The following is a 15,149-nucleotide window of genomic DNA, read 5'->3' on the forward strand; positions in this document are numbered from 1 at the left end:
TTTAAATGGAAAGATGTGGGAACATGCATGGATTTGTACAGGTTGCAGGAGGGAAGGATTTGGAGGTGGCACCAGGAAGTCAGTCTGTGTCTACATGTCTAGAATGCATGGCTATCAGTAGGAGCAGCCCTGTAAATAATTGCTTTATTAAAGAGCCAGTTTCAGTTTTTATGCATGGAGTCTGACACAGGTTAAACCCCCCATATTCTTCATAGAAATATGGCTATGATATGAATATGGCACAACTAAGGGTACCCGGATCAGCGGGTAGTGATCGATCTTTTGGGGATCGATTTTTCACATCTAGTGTAGACGCGATAAATCAATCCCTGAACACTCTGCCGTCGACTCCGGTAATCCACCACTGCGAGAGGCGGAAGTGGAGTCGACGGGAGAGCGGTGGCAGTCTACCCTGCGCCATGAGGACAGGAGGTAAGTCGATCTAAGATACTTCAAACTTCAGCTATGTTATTCTCGTAGCTGAAGTGGCGTATCTTAGATCGATCCCCCCACCCCCGCAGTGTAGACCAGGGCTAAGATATACTTTATGCAAGATGTCTCATGTAAGATATCATTGAAAAGGTTATGATCTACTGAATGTATTTATCCAATTTCCATGCATGTATCATTTTTGTATCTGAAGCTGGGGATATTGACCATGTCTCTGTATTTCAAATGTGCTACTTTAGGGCTTATTGAGGAAATGTGAAAAAACATAAGGATTACCCCAGGAACTGTGTGCAATAGAAACCTCTCAGAGAGAGCTCCACACAATGGGAACTGTTTGACCCAGATCACAGCAAAAGAGCTTTCCAGGAAGTGGGGGAAAGATATAAAAGGGGGACAATGACAACATGAGGCGAGCTCATTTTCCCTGCAACAACACACCTGGAAACACCTGGGTAACAAAGACTGAACTGGGGGAAGTGATGGTCCTAGGATAAGATTTTTAGCCTGTGTATGAAAACCTGGGAAAGCCAAGGCAGCTTGTGCCTTAAGAATCTGCCAGCCTGATTATCACTCAGGGGGAGAATTTGCTAATTTGTATCCTACCTATCTAGTGTGTTTAGATCAGTTTGTGGTTTCTGTTTATTTACTGAGGTGATCTGCTTTATTTTGTTGCCTGTCTCTTATAATCACTTAAAATCTGCATTTTATAGTTAATTTGTTTTGTTTATTATTAAACCCAGTTTGTGCAATTTATAATTGGGGGGTGGGAGATGCTGTGAATATCTCTCTTCACATTGATGGAGAGAGTGAATTTTTATGAGTTTGCACTGTGCAGATCTTTCTATACAGTGCAAGACAGTGTTATTTTGGGCACACGTGTTATTACCCAAAATGCCAGTGGTGGATTTAGAGTTAATGGGGCCTTGTGCTCAGCTTCATTTTTGCCCCCGCCCCTTGGGACCCAGCGAAGAAAAAGAACATTCTCTCTTATCTCCCCCCCACCCCATTTTTCATTCTTTTTTCTTCCTCCTCCTCCCATAAGTAATAGGAAGTAAATGAAAATAAAGTGAGGTACCGTGATTGTTTTCGTAGTCTAACTTATTTTTCTCCAGACCACTTGAAAATTGCTGAGGGTCTCAGCGGACCACTTAATGATCTTTCCAAATATTGTTTGTATGGTTAGCTACCTATTGTAAAGCACTTTGGATAAGAGCGCTTTATTAAAAAAATGTAAAAAACCATTGGGGTGCGGGGTTTGGCCAGGAGTTAGGATGTGGGAGGAGGCTCCAGGCTGAGGTGCAGGGTCTGGGAGGGAGTTAAGGTGCGGGAGGGGGCTCAGGGCTGGGGCAGGAGGTTGGGGTGTGGAGTGCTTACCTGGGGCAGCTCCTGTTTGGTGCGAGGGGTGCAGGGTAGGTGGGTGGAGGAGTCAGGGCATGGGGTGTGGGGGGCTGGGTATGTGTGGGTGATGCAGGAGTCAGATAGGGCAGGGAGCTGGGGGTGTGTGAGGGAGGGTTCAGAAGTCGGGCTGGGGGTATGGGGCTGCTCCCAATCCCCTGCTCCACCCCAGCCCCCTGTCCTGAGCGGCACCACCCTGCCCCGATTCCACCCACTTCCCCAAGGCCCCTTCCCTGCCCCTGCTCCACCTCTGCCCCACCCCATCCCACCCCTTCACCAAGGCCCCACCCACCCCACCTCTTCCCCACCTCCTCTCCTGAGTGTCCTGAGGCCCCGCCACTCCCCCTCCCTCCTGGAGCATGGCAAACAGCTGTTCAGCAGCGGCGGTAGCGCTGGGGGGAGGAGGAGAGGCGGGAACACAGAGCGCTCGGGGCAGTAGGCGGGGAAGGGGGAGCTCGGCTGGGGGTGGGAGCGGAGCCTGCAGCAGGAGCCACAGGAGCCAGAAGGACCAAGCTTCTGCCCCTGCAGCTGCCCGGCCCTGGGGCCACCCCATTGTTGGGGGGCCCCTTGCCAGCACACCCTGTGTTGTACTGCAAATCCGCCTCTGCAAAATGCAGTACATGAAACTCAGAAGATTTCTCCCTGCTTCTACATTTTGTTAGCAATATGTGGTTTCACTTTTCTATTCTCAAATTCTGTTATCTTTCATCATTATGCATTAAGAACAATACCAAACTTCAATCTCTATAACTTTATTTCCGATTAAGAAAAAACAGAAAAAAATCAGAACAAATATAAAGTTTCGATGTGAGTAACAGCCCAGCTTCAGTCTCTGGAACATCCTCCATCTTGAACTGCCTCACAGCACTGCCCTTGCAGGCAGGCTATGGAGACCCGTTTACACTTAAAGAAGCAGAACTGTGCATCAAAACCAGAGTGACACCTTTTGTTTGCAGATTTATATACCCCCAGTCCTGAAAAATCACTGAGGTCAGAGCGCCTGGAAACAGAAATCTCTGCAAAATGAATTGCATTCCCTGAATCAGCACTGCCAGATGTTCTATTACATGGATTCATCTTTAGAAAAGTTTTTGATGTTATCATGATTTGTTCACACAAGGTACTGGACAAATGCTGATCTCTATATTCAGGGGAAATTGCCATTGTATTTGGCAGCAGTTCTAATTGAGAAAGAAACTGAAGTTTATTTATCTAAAGCAAGAATTCCATATATTACCATATTTCATACGCATGTCTCTGGTGATTTTATACTCTTTGCTTTCAAAATATCAAATGAGGGTACACTTAATGGGCCACATTAATTCCTTGTGTAACTGAAGCCAATGGAGTTTCATCTACTCACAGGTCTAAGTTTGGACCTCTAAATGTTCAAGATTTAATTTTTAGTGGAAACTTTACAGCATTCAATGTCTCAGAGTTTGAGCACTGTAAATTTACAAAATAACTGAAGTTATTTGACACCTCTGTTCAGAGGGCTACATTGTAGTCTGTTGCTTAACTGTAAATTCACAATACTCCACTGAAATTAATAGAGCTACCCCACTGCAACTCCAGAGTACCTGGGAGCAGTTACATGGCCATAATCCAGATTACTTCACTGAACTTAATGGACTCAAACTACTGCAAATGCAGGGTAAGTGAGGGCAGAGTTTGGTCCAGAATCTTTAAAGCAACCTAGTATTGAGGCCTCATGGCTGGACCACTGGACTATTCCCAGTTCTGCCACTTGCCTGCGGAGTGACTATGGGCAAATCACGTCACCTCTCTGAGCCTTAGTTTCCCCATCTGTAAAATGGGGAGAATGACACCGACCTCCTTTGTAAAGCACTTTGAGATCTACTTAGGAAAATCTCTATATAAGAACTCGATATTATTATAATACGTAATGTTAATAAGGAAGAAATATTAACATTATTACTAGTATTTTGTATGAACGTGCTGCACTAGCATAAGAGTGAGGTGCCGGAGAAGCTGAGAGGCAGGGTTTGGGAAGCAGTTGGGTTAGATTGCAATGAAACTTTATTAATGGCTGTTAATGAGGGAGATAAATCAGGAGAAATACAACAACAATACAAACTGCAGCAACCCCGAAGCCCAAAATAACGTCACTATATTTTGTACAACCTGCTTTCACGGCCTTCACTGCGGCTGTTTTATTTATTCCCATTGGGCATCTCCTGTTTTGTTCAGTTACATAGATCTCACTGATATACCTGCCCCCATTCTCCTGAACCATTCCCTGGATCACTTCAGTCAGCTCAGAAACTTGTTCAGCCTGTTCTGCTCCAGTTGCTCTGTTATTGAAAGCACAATATCAGTCCCCACACTTCTGAATCAGTGATTGGACAGTGATGAAGGCTAGCATCATTGGCAGAGTAGAGGTGCAAGTCCACTTCCCTTTACTGTATGAGAGATGATAGGTAGGTCAGACATAGATTATGAAGGGACTTAAAATTAAAGACAGTGGAAGGGGTGGAAAAGGGGGAGCCAGTGTGAGAGAGCAAAGAGGAAGAGTGATATGGTTGAAGCAATGAGCCAGGAAGATGGTCTCCCACAGTATTCTTGCCAGCAAGTTAAAAAAGTATTGATTGGATGAATGGACTATAAGGTGGATAGAAAGCTGGCTAGATCGTCAGGTTCAATGGGTAGTGATCAATGGCTTGATGTCTAGCTGGCAGTCGGTATCAAGCGGAGTGTCTCAGTGGTCGGTCCTAGGGCTGGTTTTGTTCAACATCTTCAGTAACAATCTGGATGTTGGGATGGATTGCACCCTCACCCAATTTGAAGATGACATGAACTGGGAGGATAGGTAGATATGCTGGAGGGTAGGGATAGGGTCCAAAGTGTCCTAGACAAATTGTAGGATTGGGCCAAAAGAAATCTGATGAGGTTCAACAAGGACAAGTGCAGAGTCCTGCACTTAGGATGGAAGAATCCCATGCACTGCTACAGGCTAGGGACTGACTGGCTAAGCGGCAGTTCTGCAGAAAAGGACCTAGGGGTGACAGTGGACGAGAAGCTGGATATGAGTCAGCAGTGTGCCCTTGTTGCCAAGAACGCTAATGGCATATTGGGCTGCATTAGTAGGAGAATTGCTAGCAGATCGAGGGAAGGGATTATTCCCTTCTATTCAGCACTGGTGAGGCCACATCTGGAGTATTGTGTCCAGTTTTGGTCCCCCCACTACAGAAAGGATGTGGACAAATTGGAGAGAGTCCAGCGAAGGGCAACGGAAATGATTAGGGGGCTGGGACACATGACTTATGAGGAAAGGCTAAGGGAACTGGCTTGTTTAGTCCCCAGAAGAGAAGAGTGAGGGGGGGATTTGACAGCAGCCTTCAACTCCCTGAAGGGGGTTCCAAAGAGGATGGAGCTCAGCTGTTCTCAGTGGTAGCAGATGAGAGAACAGGAAGCAAAGGTCTCAAGTTGCAGTGAGGGAGGTCTAGGGTGGACATTAGGAAATGCTATTTCACTAGGAGGGTGCTGAAGCACTGGAATGGGTTACCTAGGGAGGTGGTGGAATCTCCATCCTTACAGGTTTTTAAGGTCAGGCTTGACAAAGCCCTGGCTGGGATGATTTAGTTGGAGTTGGTCCTTCTTTGAGCAGGGGGTTGGACGAGATGACTTCCAGAGGTCTCTTCCAACCCTAATCTTCTATGATTCGATGATTCTATGTTTTATGCAATACTATATTCTATGGATAGGCTTGGAACAAGACTGTTCCTCCAGAGGGGAGGCTGAGAGATAAACAGGTTCTGGAGAAGAGTTTTAGCAGACCAGACAGAAAGGAAAGGCTGAATCTGAGAGAGGCTGTGCAGGAGGAATCAGCAAGATGTAGACATGACCTGGAGATAAGGGTCTGAAGAAATGGTGGTGTTAAAGATCATGTCCAGGTCATAGGCCTGAGTGACATGGAGGATGGTGGTGTTGGGCACAGTAACTAAGAAAGGGAAGAAAAGTGGAGAGCGTTATTGAGAAAGATTAAAGGCTCTGGTGTGGCCATTTGAAATAGGTTTGAAGGCTGGACATCAACAATAACATGTCAGAAAGACAGGCTGAGACTTTAGTTTGGGGAGAAGGAGATAGGTCAGAAGTGGAGATTTGTGAGTTGTCAGCCCAGAGATAAAACAATATTTATGTACTAAATAGATCGGATCAGAGGGAAAATAGGAGGGGCCCCAGAACAGAGCCCTCTGGAATCCTCACTGAAAGTTGGTGCAGAGAAGAGGAAGGTCCTCTGAATGAAGCATTGAAATGTGGCCAGAACAAGGCTCTTGGTGTAACTTTCTCACCATAGGTTATGTCTTCTCCTTTGCTCTTCCTCCCTTTCATCTCTCCCTGAAATAGATTAAAATGTGCTATTTATTTAAAACATCCTTTTACGTCCAAGCTCAGAATTTAGAAAGCAGGATATTAGAAATACTCTGCTATCAACGTTGAAATCTTGATTATGGCCAGAATAGTGAGGTTCTGAAAATTATACTTTGATTCTTAATATTTAATGTCCATCATTCTTCTTCCTCCTCAAATTTTCCTAGTTTTTAGAAAGCAAGACCCTGATTCAGCAAGGTACTTAAGTATGTGCTTAACTTTAATCACAATTAGTACTACTGACGTATGATTTCGATGGAACTACTCATGTGCTTAGAGTTAGGCATATGCTTAAGTACCAAGCTATACTGTAGCCATAGGCATTGATCCTGCAAACACGTTTTGTCTTGTTTAAGAACATGGCTAGTCCCAGGAAGGCAATGGGTATATCCACATTCACACACGTGGAAGTGTTTGCAGGATTAGGGCCATATCAATTTTCCTAACTGCCAGTAACTCAAGCTGAGGTGGGTATATGAAAATCAGTCTCTGGTATGGAGGATGGGTCCATCAATGGCTATAAGCCAAGATGCTCAGGGATGGAACCCCGTGCTCTGGGTGTACCTAAACCTCTGCCTGCCAGAAGCTGGGAGTGGATGGCAGGGGATGGATCACTCAATAAACTGCCCTGTCCTGTTCATTCCCTCTGGGGCACCTGGCATTGGCCACTGTCAGGAGACGGGACCCTGGGCTAGATGGACCTTTGGTCTGAACCAGTGTGGCCATTCCTATGTACTGCTCTATGTATACAAATACATTTTCATCAGGAATCAGAACTGGAATAAGAAATTACCTGACAGTTTGACTTTTCATGCATCAGGTTGAAGAGAATGCACCCTGCACTTTGGCATTGATTCTTTCACTCTCTCTTTTATCTGCTCTTTTATCTTAGGGCTCAGTCCTGCTAAGTGCTTAGCGTTCTTGCCCCAATTTCGTAAAGCACTTAAGTACATGCCTAACTTTAGGTATGTGAATAGTCCCACTGAAATCAGTGAGACCACTCATACAGTACATGAAGCCACTAATCTCTTCTCCTTCAAATTCCTCCTCAAGTTTTAATTATACTGAGATATCCACAAGAAACTGGCTAGGTAAAGGGCCAGTGGGGGTGCTGGTAGTTATTTCAGAGGGGTAGCCGTGTTCCTCTGTTTCAGCAAAAACAAGGAGGAGTCCTGTGGCACCTTTAAGTCCTGTGGCACCTTATTTAACCAATAAGGCTCTGTGACTTCAGAGTTATGGTATACATGCTCGCTGGAAACTAACCCCAATAAACATTGCATTGCACTGCAGACTTCTGGTCGTCTGCGTGACAAGAACCAGGGGGGAGGGTAAAGGGAAAGCCCTCCCATATGAAGGTGCTCCAATGATTGATTACTCTCACTGTTAAAAAATACGTGCCTTATTTCGAGTTTGACTTTGGCTTCAGCTTCCAACCACTGAATCTTTTTATGCTTTAATCTGCTAGATATAGGTACTTACAGACTGTGATCAGCTTTCTCTTGGATCAAAGAAATAGACGGAGCTTCTTAAGTTATTCACTATAAGGCAGGTTTCCCAGACCTCATTCTTGTCACTCTTTTTTGAATCCTCTCCAATTTGTCAACATAATGTTTGAAGTGTGGACATAGGAGCTGGACGCAGTGTTCTAGTAATGGTCTCACTAATGTTGTATACAGGTGATATCACCTCCCTACTCCTACTTGATATTTTGCTGCTTGTACATCCAAGAGTTGTGTTAACCCTCTTAGCTACAGCATTGCTCTGGGAGCTCATGTTAAACAGGTTATACATTGTAATCCCTAAATCCTTTTCTGTGTCACTGCATTCCAGGGTGCACTCCCCTGTCTTGTAAGTGTGACCTACACATTCTTTCTTCCTACCTGTATGACCTTGCATTTGGCTGTGTTAAAAAGTATGTTGTTATAATGCTCTATAACTGATCTAGCCCCATTGTTATTTACCACTCCACCAATGTTTGTGTTATCTACAAACTTTACCAGCAATGATTTTGTATTTTCTTCCATATCACTGATAAAGATATTGAACAGCACTGGGCCAAGAATAGGTTCCTGTGGGACCCCATGAGAAACACTCCCACACAAGAATGATCCCCTATTTACAATTACTATTAGGGCTCTATGAGTTAACCATTTTTGTTTTATTTAATGTGAGCTACGTTGATATTGTATTAATTCTTTTTTATCAGAATGTGATGGGGGACTAAACCACATGCCTTACAGAAGCATGAATACATTACTGTGTATCAACCAAACTTGTGATCTCGTCAAAAATTATTTCATTTTTGTCCATAAAACCATGCTGATTAGAATTAATTATAGGTTTCAGAGTAACAGCCGTGTTAGTCTGTATTCGCAAAAAGAAAAGGAGGACTTGTGGCACCTTAGAGACTAACCAATTTATTTGAGCATGAGCTTTCGTGAGCTACATTGCATGAGCTTTCATGAGCTACATTGCATCCAATGAAGTGAGCTGTAGCTCACGAAAGCTCATGCTCAAATAAATTGGTTAGTCTCTAAGGTGCCACAAGTCCTTCTTTTCTTTTTGAGAAATAATTATGTTTCCATCCTTTAATTCTTTACTGGTTGCATCCCATATTATCTTTCCTGGGATTTTGCTCAGGACTAATGCCAGGCTAAGCAGCCTATAGTTTTCTGCTTTACTTTACCATTACAGACTGCCATTTAGTCATTGGTCTCCACTGGGAGATCCAGCAGGCATAATGTTGGGGGGAGGAAGTGTGCATCCAGTATCCTCCTTTGGGATGCTTTTGTCTCTGGGCTGCCTCCTCCCAGCCGCCTATAGTGTGGATTCTATCCCCGGAGCGCACAGCTCAGCATGTACTTCCACCAGTTTCAAGGGCTGGAACTGGTCAAAGGCCTGATGCAGGGAGCACAGAGGTGGAAGGCTTCTTGCACCCATCCTGCACGGCCGCGCTAGAACAAGGGCATGGCTAACCCTGCATTAATTATTCACGTACTCGGATGAGCAGCAATTATGCTACTTTTCTTCTCCTCCCCAAGGAGTACACCTGATGGCCATAGGTCACTAGAAAGGGAGGGACAGCAGACCCCAGTCCTGTCTCCTGACCAATAATTCCGTGTGGGCGTAAAGCCTCTAAAAGGGCCTGTTCTCTTTCAGGATCCAGCCAACAGTCAGGTAAGAACCAGTTCGTGGACTCAGAGCTCAGAGGAGGGGTCTTACCATGCTGGAGGTGGACATGGGAAGCACATGTGTGGCTGAGCCAGTGAGGAATTGCCAGGAGCAGGCATCCCAATTTCTGGAGCAGGGGCCTGTTTGCCGACACACAACACTGTAATTTTGGGTGGATTTTGGTGGTTGCTTGAGATCCCGGGCAGCCCAGGGATTTCGCCTGCAGCGTCATCTTCTGACCACCCGCAGTTGCTGTGCTACTTGTGCCATATGCAGCAGCAGTCAGGGGCGGTACCCGGTTGCCCCTCTGATGTGAGCTGGGCAGAGGCTCAAACTGGGCAAAGGGCTGCGGAGCAGCCCCCTCCCCTTTTCACTCAGAGCTCAGCAGCAAACCTCCTCTCACCTCAGTGGAGGAAGGAGCACAGGGGAAGCCCCCTTCTGTGCAAGTTGAAGACAGGGCAGCTGCTGGGATCTGTTGGAGTCCTGGGGACTGAGGGCCACTGGCGCCTGCCAATGGGAATCAGGGGGTCCCAGGAGCAATGTGGGAAGGGAGCCAGGGATGAGGTGAGTAGGGGAGTTGGGGGCTTTGTTTTTGCACATTTTCTGTGCACTTATGATGTTTCTACTTGTCATTGTCACACACATTCTGTGGCTGGGCAGGGAAGTTTAAAAAATCCACATGATTTATTCTTTCTTTTAAAACTCTCCTGATTTCTAAGCCAGGCACTTGGAGAGCTAGCATGGGGAGGCCATGTGAAGGACAGAGCCCAGCAGAGGTGCCGAATAAAGGTCTGGAGGAAGTCACAGAGCCTGGGCCACAGGGGATCAGGGGACAGAAAACAGAATAGGGAGTGGTCTGAAATGGGACTTGGTTTGGAGCCCAGAGGCAGCAGCTCTCTGAGGCTCGTAAAGAAGCAGCAACCCCTGCAGCCAAGATGCCCCAGACCCTGGGGATTAGCCAGGGAAAAGGGTCAGTGAGATCTCAGCAGTTGTTAAAACAAAAGGAGGGGCAACTCTGCTTGAAAAGGCAGGTGAAGGGCATGGAAAGGTGGGGCTGGTAGTGTAATTGTCAGCCAGAAGGGGAGTAAGCCGGAGGTGTGAGGCATCTGCTACATCTAGATGCCAGGAGGAAAATACAGAAAAGTGGTACCCAGACTCTGGAACTAGCGCTCTCTCTATGGGACCTTTCAGCTGACTTAGGGGCAACCCAAGTGCTATGCCGGAAAAGTCTCACATGCAATGGAGCCCCTCTTACCGCTCTATTGGACTGTTCCCGAGAGGGACAAATGAGTGCTTCAGTTCGCCACTTACAAATGCTGGAACTGCAGCAGCCTCTGGGGCGAAGGGCAGCCGTTAACGAGTGGGCAGGTCTCTGTGCTAGAGTGGGGGAAGGAGACAATTTGGTCAATGACACTGGGACAAATCCTACGTGCAAAAAAATTGATCATGACAGTGTCCGCACCCAGCCAACAGAACTCATGCACTGCAGATTTGGTCTGAAAAATCCAAATGCTAAGCTACATGAAAATTATTTTATCTACGGCTGTGATGGGTTGGATCACAGAAACCTTGGGAACTGCCACTTGATGTGCCAAGGCTACTTCTGCCCCTGCTTTCCAACCCTGGCAGCTTGGGACTTCAGTGCCCTGCCTGGTTTGAGTCAGACCCGCTAGCCAGCTGCAAAGCCAGACCCAGGTCTGAACCATGTCCCCTAACAGCTGTAAGATTAATTGGAAGCAGCTTAAGAAATGTTCCTGTCTTTAACATTCAGATGCTCAACTCCCAATGGGGTCCAAACCCCAAATAAATCTGTTTTACCCTGTATAAAGCTTATACAGGATAAACTCCTAAATTGTTCACTCTCTATAACACTGAGAGATATGCACAGCTGTTTGCCCTCCCCAGGTACTAATACATACTCCGGATTAATTTATAAGTAAAAAGTGATTTTACTAAGTACAGAATGTAGGATTTAAGTGGTTCGAAGTAGTAACAGACAGAACATAGTGAATTACCAAGGAAAATAAAATAGAACACGCAAGTCTATGTCTAATACAGTGATAAAACTGAATACAGATAAAACCTCACCCTCAGAGGAGATCCAGTAAGCTTCATTTAACAGACTAGTCTCCTCCTAGTCTGGATTCAGCAATCACTCACACTCCCTTGTAGTTACTGAACTATGTTCCACTTTCTTTCAGGTATCCTTGGGAGTGGAGAGGCTCTCTCTTGAGCCAGGTGAAGATGAAATGGAGGGGTGTTCTAGGGGTTTAAATTGACTTTTTCATGTGGGTGGACACCCCTCCCACCCCCCGTGTAGACTCCAGCTCCAAGATGGAGTTTTGGAGTCACATGGGCAAGTCACATGTCCATGCACAACTGAATTCCTTACCAGCCAAACCACATTCCTGGGAAAGCTCAGATGTGAATTGGCGTCTCCAAGTTCATCCTTGGCTTAAATGTTTCTTGATTGGGCACTTACTGAGAATAGTCTTTTCTCAGGCAGCTGACCAACTGCTTCACTGAGGTGACTTAAAATTAACCAAGTACACAGCCAATATTCATAACTTTGAGTACAAAAATGACACATGCATACAAATAGGATGAATATATCCAGTCGATCATAATCTTTACAGAGATGTGTTACATGGCATATGTAGCATAAAACACATTCCAGTTATGTCATAAATACATTCATAAGCATTTTCCCATAAAGCCTTCTGGGGTGCACTGTCACAACAGCATCTTGAGAACTAAATTTGAAACAGTAGCTCCTAGGAAGCTACATATTTTAGATGTAGTGTTTAAACTCCTAACTCTCCTCTTCAGCAGAGCTTGAATTCTCCAGAGCTACTTTGGGTGCTCGCACTGAGCATTTCCATATCTTAACACATTTGGATTCCTTTAAAATTGAACCTTAACTCTGAACTTCCACAATTTGTACTACTTGTTTTTAGGGCAATTGCAACATTCTTGTAATAAATATTCTTTAACCTGAACTCCAGTCTAACGTAGCTTTTCTCTGGGAATACATATGTAACAAATGTTAAGTATTCTCACCTCTTGTCATATGTAGTAACTATAACAGGAAGTGCTTGAATTACTTATTTCCCCTGCCCCTTTATCACCCGCAACTCCCCCGGCCTTTCCTGCCTCTGCTCATTTGCTTCACGGTTGTTTCTTGTTCTAAGCTAAGGCCTTGATCCTGCAGACACTAACACGCACGCTTAAATTTAACAACACGAGGTGTCCAAATTGATTTAGATGGCACATAAATGTTTGCAGGATCAGAGCCTCAGATCAGTAGCTCTTCAGGGTTTTACTCTGACTCCACACGTTCTTCTAAGGCAAATAAGAAAAGATGTTGATAGAGATCAAATTTCATCATGACTCTATCGACACCCAGCCAACAAAACTTGCATTTTGCAGGCTTGGTTTGAAAAATGTGCACACTGAACGACAAGAAAATTCTCTATAAAAAAATCCCTATTGATGTCACCATTTGAACGTATGTTTTTGGAACTGATATATGATTGAATGTCTGACTGGTATGTCAGATCATCTACAGGTAAATACAAAACTAGGAAAATTAACAAGTTCAAAACCAAGTAAAGAAATTCACTGAAATGATCTTAAATGGTTCATGATTTAACCATTTAAAGCATTACTTCAAATAAGCTTACATTTTTTTCAAAAATATTTACAAACAGATTTAGGATCTAGATAGTATAGTATGAGCTCTGAAAATTCAAGCTGGTGTTCTTCCCATCAATTGCTGGAATCATTAAAACTCTCACTTTCCTGTCCTATTCTCACCGCTTAGCTGATGAATGATTCAAAACAGCATATTTCTATAAATAGTATAGAAATAGTATATTTCTAACCAAAAATTCAGAAGTCCTTCTAACTACAGACTAGGTTATGGGGTGGTCAATGACCTCTGAGAGGGTCTGAGGACCCAGTTCATCCCTGTGCCAGAGCTAAACTTGACACAGGGGAAAAGGTATACCAAGACCTTTGCATCTCCTCAAACCTGGGATAAATACAGCTGCCCAGAAATGGACCCGGTTGCCCAGAGGCTATTGCAGCTGTTCAAATTAACTATTTCTATCACCTGTAAATCTGATGAATTCTCTTAAAACTTTTAATAATTTCTTCCCATCTGCTCCCTTCTACCCTTTGGGAATAGCTATGAGGCAGAATTGATGCCCAGAGGAAAATCACCATGCTCACTGCATTGTCTCCTGGTAACTCAGTAGCATTTTCAGCTTTGTAACCATTTTTAAATTCACCTTAAATGCCCACACAGACAACCCCTTCACACATCTCCTCACCCCTGTTCCTGTCCAGACAGATAGACAGACTCTCTCTCTCTCTCTCTCTCACGTTATCTCTATGCTGAAGGCTCAGCTTGAAGATCAAATCATTATTTCTTCAGATTAAGCCAATATCCAATTTCTTCACTGTCCTCCAGGCTGCTGGTGTTAATCAAGAATGACTGGCTGCCAGTTTCTTTCATTTAACAGCAGTGTCAGATTAATAGCTGAATAGACTGAGGACAAATGTTAAAATGAAAAGAGAGAATGATTCAATGATTTAAACTTCCTTCTGTTTATACGTGATGTGGGGTGAGCCAAAGCCAATGATCAGCAAATACACAATTGGGAGTTTTACAGGAAGTCAGCTTGTGGTGAACAGCAGCAACTTATGAGAACATTAAGCCTAAAACCAACATCCCCAGTGTTCAAATAAGAAATAACCTACATCAAAATGATCCGTTCCTCACATAGAAATGGTATCCTTACAAAATGAAGTATGTGGAATTTTTTTTCGATATATCATATAAACTATTTGGTATGCTATCTAATACCATAGCAAATGAACTAAAATGCTCAGTTATATTTTCAGACCACCTCGTGGTGTCCTATGGTTCTCATCTTATAGTGACACCTGGAGGAGAAAAGCTTTCAAAATAAGAACAAGCCTGAGTTAAGGCTGGTGTGTGTAGTGAGATATGTGTTTTAGTATCCAGGACACAAAGCAACAATAAGAACTGAATTTGCATTAAAAACTTCTCCCATCCCCAGATGAGATGCCTCATGACAAAAAAAAAACCAAATCACAGCTAACCCAGCAACAATGTACTTATCTATTTCGATATTTACAAAACCCACATTAAATAAAAGGAAATAAATCTTGCTCTGGCCACGTGGTAAGCATATGCCTGTTCTTCTTACCAAGTACAAAGAAATACATACCTTACCACACACACAAACATGAACTCAGACTTTCTTATATTCTGACAACTTTCAGACCTCGAGGCATCTCTGTAACATAAGGACTACAGGACACAGCTACTGAGTAAACTTCTCTTCTTTTTGGTGATTGATATTTTGTCTCCATTGTCTTGTCTCTTGTGTAATCAAGACAGAATTGTAGAATTTTATACAAGTATAACTTACTAGTTAGGGTGCAAAACTGTGAAGAGCCAGGCCCACAGTTCTTACCAAGTACAAAGAAATGCATATCTCTTGTTACCAGATGTCCTTACAAGACCAGGCTAAGTCTGTGCTCACTGCTCTCAACTAGCTGAGAGCATCCATAACCACATTTTCTTTCCTGGCTTATGATAAACTGAGAACATATTGTCAGACAGTCTGTGAATCCATCTCCACAGGCTGTCCTTCATTGTGCTTAGTAAGGATCCACTGCAGGACACTGTGGTCTGTGCAACTGTGAAT

General features: G+C 44.2%; 1 long non-coding RNA gene across 1 annotated transcript; it reads right to left on the bottom strand.

Moving 5' to 3' along the window:
* Positions 1 to 2,650: 2,650 nt before the first annotated feature.
* On the bottom strand, positions 2,651 to 13,971 carry LOC144260082 (uncharacterized). The gene is made up of 3 exons (XR_013344997.1): positions 13,743 to 13,971; positions 10,664 to 10,785; positions 2,651 to 6,204 (listed from the first exon to the last, which is right to left on the bottom strand). It is a non-coding gene; the product is annotated as an uncharacterized LOC144260082 (long non-coding RNA).
* Positions 13,972 to 15,149: the final 1,178 nt, after the last annotated feature.

The sequence above is a fragment of the Eretmochelys imbricata genome, chromosome 2 (assembly GCF_965152235.1).
Source record: "Eretmochelys imbricata isolate rEreImb1 chromosome 2, rEreImb1.hap1, whole genome shotgun sequence".
Taxonomy (NCBI): Eukaryota; Metazoa; Chordata; order Testudines; family Cheloniidae; genus Eretmochelys; species Eretmochelys imbricata.